Source organism: Pongo pygmaeus, chromosome 20 (assembly GCF_028885625.2).
Source record: "Pongo pygmaeus isolate AG05252 chromosome 20, NHGRI_mPonPyg2-v2.0_pri, whole genome shotgun sequence".
NCBI classification, from domain to species: Eukaryota; Metazoa; Chordata; class Mammalia; order Primates; family Hominidae; genus Pongo; species Pongo pygmaeus.
This window is the reverse complement of record NC_072393.2, coordinates 16,443,449-16,450,358: the sequence shown is the minus strand read 5'-3', so window position 1 is coordinate 16,450,358 and position 6,910 is coordinate 16,443,449.

Genomic DNA, 6,910 nt, shown 5'->3' with positions numbered 1-6,910 from the left:
CAATAAACTCTTGGGTGTGTCAAACCACCCTAATACTGATACTAAGAATAGCCAATACTTCGAGGCATCCCTTGGGGCAGAGTTCATGGTTAAGGGTCGTGGATGGGTCCCTAACAACCTGGCTCCAGTTTTCTTTGCCAGTCTCCTCTGTAGCCATTTCCCACTCCCTACTTTATCCTGAAACTAGGTTTTCTCGAGCTGCAGTGCCTTTGCCTCTGCAGTTTCCTCTGCTTGGAATGTCTCTATTCCTACAGATGATTCCTTATACCCTGCTCTCCATACCAAGCCTAAGCGCCTTCTATGGGACATATTCCTGTCACTACTCCCCATTTCCGGGCCCTTGCTCTGGCCCATCCCTAAACATCCATTCACCCATTCATCTCTCCATCCTTCCTTTCATCCCTTCATCCATCTACCCATTCATCCACCCATCCCTCCATTCCTTCATTCATCCATCCATCCATCCACCCACTCATTCATCCCTCTATCCCTCCTTTCATCCCTTCATCCATTCATTCATCTACCCATTCATCATCCATACCTCCGTCCATTCGTTTATTCATCCATCCCCCACCCATTCATCCCTCCATCCCTTCATCCATCCACCCATCCATCCCTCCATCCCTCCCTCCATCCATTCATCCATCTACCCATTCATCCATCCATCCCTCCATTCCTTCATCCATCCATTCACCCATCCACTCCTCCATTCCTCCCTCCCTCCATTCATCCATCTACCCATTCATCCCTTCATCCCTCCACCCATTCGTTTATTCATCTATCCTCCACTCTTTCATCCATCCAACCATCCATCCATCCACCCACCCATCCACCCCTCCTTTCCTCCCTCCCTCCATTCATCCATCTACCCATTCATCCCTTCATCCCTCCATCCATTCGTTTATTCATCCATCCTCCACCCATTCATCCCTCCATCCCTTCATCCATCCACCCACCCATCCCTCCATCCCTCCCTCCATCCATTCATCCATCCACCCATCCACCCATTCATCCCGGCCTCCCTCCTTCCCTCCCTCCCTTCACTGAACACACAGTCCAGGGATGTCTGTGTCTGGCTCTGTGCTCCAATCCCCAGAGAGGAGCTTCTCAAGAGTAGGGTTTTGGGTTGAGCTTTCTCTGCTGCCCCGACACGGCTCAGCACAGGGCTGTTGTTGAATGTGCCTGATTTTGCAGGATGACTTTGTGAGCCAGTATTCATATTTTTGCAATGAGGTCATATGTATTTTGAGTGGCATGGGAAGGCCCTACAAGGACAAGCCTATCATGCTTATGCACCTGTGTTCATTCATTCATTCATTCGTTATTGAGCCCTTAGGATGTTCCAGGTGAAGACAAACAGTATCTTGTCCCTTGGGACCAGGGAAGGTTTTCCTGAGGTGGTAACACTGAGCTAAAATATGAAGGATGAATGGGAGGTGAATTGGCTGACATGGGAAGGGAAGGGTGATGGAGGCCAAAGGGAACAGCGTAGGTGAAGGCAGAGGGCTGTGTGGCGCATCCCTGGGTACCTGCACTCGTGGGGGACTTATTTAATATCAAACATTAAAAGACACTCACATTGAATGTATTTCTTCCTGTTAAGAAGCTGGGTGCAGTGGCTAACACCTATAATCCCAGCACTTTGGGAGGCCGAGGCAGGAGGATCACTTGAGCCCAGGAGTTCGAGACCAGCCCTGGCAACATAGTGAGACCCTGACTCTAAAAAAAATAATTAGCCAGGCATGGTGGTGTGCACCCTCCCAGCTACTTGGGAGGCTGAAGTGGGAGGATTGCTTGAGTCCAGGAGTTTGAGGCTGCAGTGAGCTGTGATTGCGCCACTGCACTCCAGCCTGGGCAACAGAGCAAGACCCTGTTACACACACACAAAAAGTTAAAAAAGTAGAAAGGATCGTTATCTTTTTGCTTTTGAAATTATCGGGGTCCCATTAAACTCATATGCTTCTTGTGCATGTACAGGCATTCTTGCCAACAGAAAACATCTAACCCACAAATAACTTTCCAACGTGATGACACCGTGGGGGGAATTCTGGAGCCAACCGTGAATCCAGGTGGCACTATGTCTAGCTAAGTAGACATTTCCTTCAAGCGTTTATTGATTTTGATTTTGCAGCCTTGCTTTTATGTTGTCAAATATCAGAGTGTGTGGCTTTACAGTTTTTTTTCCCTTCCAGGTCTTGAATGTTTTCGGGGACCTCTGGAAAACCTACAGGCGTGGCCCTGGGAAGCTCTGGGTCCCTAGGAGGGGAGGTGACTCCGCGGCGTCCCGGGAATGATCCTCGCGGGGCTCACGAGGTACTGGCGCCCCCCAGCGTCTGGATTGAGAAACGCACCCTGTGAGGGTGGAGAACCAGCCCAGCCCCAAAGAGAGGTGGCAGAAAAACGAACTCACGGCCAAGGACTGGCTGAGTTAGCCGGAATTGTCTAAATGTGTTTTGTCTTGCTAGGCTGCCCCCTCTCCTGGTCCTTTGGGTAGGGAGAACAGGATTTTGTTTGGGCTTTTTCTTTTGCTTTTTTTGACTGTGCCTGTTGGCGTTCACGGGTTGCCAGCTTCTTCAGGTCCAAGCCTGGGCTGTATGTGGCGAAAAACAAAACACCAAAGAATTGACTTGTCATTCCTTGGGTCCTGAAATTCCCAGTGTGTCTGCCTTCTCTCCATCATTCAGAGTCTTATATTTTTCTAGTTTGATCCAATTTCCCAATCACTTTTTATTTTGACAAAATTGTAAATATGCATAGAACATGTTTTGATATGTGTACAGTGTAAAATATCTAAATCAAGCTAATTTAACACATCCTTGACATACCCGTGACCATACATCCATGCTTATCTCTTTTTCTGTGGTAAGAACACTTAAAATTTGCTCAGCAATTCAGTTTTTTTATATTGAAAAAAAAAAAAAAAAAGAGGTCTCACTATGTCGCCCAGGCTGGTCTCAAACACCTGGCCTCAAGTGATCCCCCTCGGTCTCCCGCGTGCTAGGATTACAGGTGTGAGCCACTGCGCCCAGCCTACTCAGCATTTTTCAAGAATAAAATACATTGACTAGAGCCGCCATGTTGAACAATTCCTCTTGTGCCCTTTGACCAACATCTGTTCAGTCCCTCCTCCCTCCCTCAGCCCCTGGAGCCACCATTCTGCTTGAGAGTTCAGCTTTTTAGATTCCACAAGTGAGACAGGAAGTATTTGCTTTTCTGTGCCTGGCTTATTTCACTGAACGTCTTTCAGGTTCATCCACGCTGTAAACACAAGCTTTCTTGTTTTTAAAGGCTGAATCATATTCAGAGTCTTATGTTTTTATGTATGATGTCTGGCCCAGGGTTTTAGTTGTGCTTCGTGGGAGGAATGGGGAAAATTAAGTATACTTCGCCCATTTGAATTTGAGAAGCGTGCATGATTACACGATCATGTTTTGATCATATGCATAGAATCACAATGTATGTATTTTGGTCAACAGCTGCTTGTTTCCTTTGTTCTACCTTCCTCCCTCTCCTCCTCCACGTCCAGTTCTCTCCATCTTTCAAATTCAGGCTCACTCCTTCTCCCACGGATTACTCTAATTGTTCCCCCTTTTTGTCTCTGTTGGTCATGTCTGGACTTGGAATAAACCCTTTCTGTCCACATGGGCCCTGTCTGCCTGCTGACCTGTCTTCCTCTCACTCCTGGCCTCAACATCATCATTCATTCATCAAACACTAAGCGTCTCATTTTGGGGGCACCCCTGAACCTGTGATCCCTCGGAGTTGACCGGGCAAGAAGATCTCCTTACAAAGCAGAGACAGCAAGTGGCGGGGATGGGGGTGGGGGGACCCAGTTGGCACAGGATTAAAATACAAGGGCACCCAACCTCACCAGTCATGAGGAACAAGAAGCCACCGTGAGGCATTTCAAACCCAACACCAAAAAGTCTGGCAACACCAGCAGTTTTGGAGGCAGGTAGAAACCCTCAATGGTGGGAGAGCACATTGGTGAAATCACTGTGAAGAATGTGGAAATACCTGGAAATGTTGAAAACGCCCAGATTCTGAAGCTTAGCCTGTCCCCACTTGGCTTTATACCCTAGTGAGCTCCATGGAACTTAAGAAAATGGCTTTGGTCTGGGGCCAAACCCATTTTCTTAGGTGGGTTGACTTAAGAAGATGGGCCCTGGTCTGTGGGTAGATGGTCATGGGGGACCGGGTCAGTGGTGGCTTGGTCACTGGGGGTCCTGATCAGTGGGACCCAGCACCTCCCAGTGGGAGGTAGCTGTGGTGGAAACCCGGGTGTGGGCACCGACCCCTTCCATGCTACCCCCCCGTCCCTAGAGTGCCTCATGAATATATCCCAGTCTGGACTATAAGGATTCGTTCGGGAGCCATTCTCCCAGGCCTGGGCCCTGGAGGACGATGCGGTTCTCATGCACTTTCGGGTCTGCATGAGGGAACTGACGAGACACTGGGACCTGCCACCCCTAGGAAGGCTCCAGCATCAGGTCTTGGTCAGCACAGAACACGATTAGTCCGGCTTAGTCAACAGGACCTGGTGGGTGGAGATGTGAGTGGGGGCCTGGCCAGTGGGGGCCTGGTTAGTGGGGAGTTAGTAAGGACGAGGTCAGCTGGCTGCTGGGTGACCTCAGGCAGGGGGTTTGTCCTAGAAGCCTCCTTTCTTCCATTTGTAGGGGAGATTAAATCAACTGCACCCCAGAGAGCTACTGGGAGGAGGAGAAGTGCATTGAATTTGGCCCTGCTATGCCGATTTAGCACCGTCCACACTGAGTCCCTCCCGAGGGAGGGGGTTTCACCCACTGCCCTGCCCTGCCCTGCCTGCATCCCCAGGACCACCCTGCCTGAAGGCAGAGACTGGGGCGCACCTGTGGATGCTCTGATGCTGACCACAGGTCCTGGGGTGACAGTGATGAGGACATGGGGGCACACGTGATTGGGGAAGCCAGGGCTGGCCGGAGGAGAGACACACGCTCACACGCACCTGCACATATCCACCTGCACTCAAGTGCACAGACGCATTGCACGCACACGTGTCGACAGTTCAGGGGGCAGAGGATGCCGTCTCTGGGCCCTGCTGACCCATGCAGGGCCCCGTTGTGATGGCTGCCATGAGCCCACAATGTCACCATTACCCAACGCCCAGGTACCCGCCCGGCTCTGTGTCGTAGAGCAGTTGGAGACACAGTGTGAGAGGGTTCTGCCCAAAGGACGCTTTTCTAGGTGAGAGGCACATCTCTGCACGGCTGCTTGATCAGACTTAGGAGAGCATGACCTGCTCTCTTCCCTCCCTGCTGACTTGGGGACAGTCACTACTGGGTGGGCGGCAGCTGCCCGAGGAGGGTTATCCTCGAGTGCTCACTGGGTGCCCGTTCTGTGCTGACCGGGCAGACTGTCATCCTGTTCATCCTCACGGTGACTCTGTTCCAGGAACATGCCAGGAAGACCCCCAGCCCCACTCCCCAGGACAGACCCGGACTGGCCCAAGGTCAGCACCCTCACACTGTCCCCACAACCCTCTGCTTCAGTCTGGAGGGCCAGGCTGGGCCTGTTGTGCTGAGCAGGACACTGAGCCCTCCCAGACATGGAGCCCACCTTGACAAGACCCAGATCAAAGGCAGGAGTGTGGTGGGCACCTCCCCACCCAGGCCTCCCCCTGGCTATGGCCTCCTGTGCACAGCTGGAAGCCAGGGGTGGCTGCAAAAGGACCCAGCACCTCCCAGTGGGAGGTAGCTGTGGTGGAAACCTGGGTGTGGGCACCGACCCCTTCCATGTTACTCCCCTGTCCCTAGAGTGCCTCATGAATATGTCCCAGTCTGGACTATAAGGATTGGTTCAGGAGCCATTCTCCCAGGCCTGGGCCCTGGAGGACGATGCGGTTCTCACGCACTTTTGGGTCTGCATGAGGGAACTGACGAGGAGACACTGGGACCTGCCACCCCTAGGGAGTCTCCAGCATCAGGTCCCCTCCTGAGTCATCCTCTGGGGCAGTTGATAGTAGAGGGGGCCTGGGTCCCTGCAGCCCTACTACCTGGACCTTCCTCCCACACCTCTTCCTCCTCTACACAGAGAAACTTCTACAAGTAGACGTGCTGGTTTTCAGGGGATGTGCTGAGTGCACGTGTACTGGACACGCTGCTCAAGACAGGCGGGGGTGCCCCCTGCACCTTTTACCCTCTCTCTGGTCTGTGCGAGCTCCCTGCCCCGCCTGTGAGCATCAACAGATGCCGGGAGGAGCAGGGTCCCCTCACTCCAGAGCGCCCCTTCAGGGATGCCAGGTGAACAGGAAAATCAGTGTTTCTGGCCCAGAGGATTCGGGGAGAGTACACGGGCAGGAGCTCTGGCCCAGGGCCAGAACCAAGAGTTCAGCCAGGTGTGGGAATGGTCCAGTCCCGAGAGAATGCAAGGGACCCTGTGCCCGGAGCCATCTCACCCACTGTGGAGACAGGCCCCCGTGTGAGGTGGCAAGGGGGCCAGGTGACAGTGAGAGCTTCTTCCCACCCGAGCTCCAAATCAGGGCTGCATCTCAGGCTGCACAGCCCTGGGATGAGGATGTGAGGCATAAGCCAGCCTGAAGCCTGTGTTACCTGTCCCAGGGGGGATACCCAGGCAGCTGCACACACCCCTTTCTCTGGGATCTGCAGCCTGCAGGGGTGTCCTCAGTGTCAGGCTAGGGTGGAGGACAGAGGGGCCCCAAGGACTCCAGAGACCCAGATATGCAGAACCTGGCCCTGCGAGGACATCTGATGGGTTTGGTGGAGAAGCTGGGTTCATCTGCATTCTCTTCAGCCAAACTTGAGGGAGGGACCCCAGCACCCAGGGCTCTTCGGGTATTTCCCGGCATTGAGCCTCTCTGCAAGGGGGATGGGCTGACCCTCCCTGGCCCACCTGCCCAGCTCCAGTAGCACAT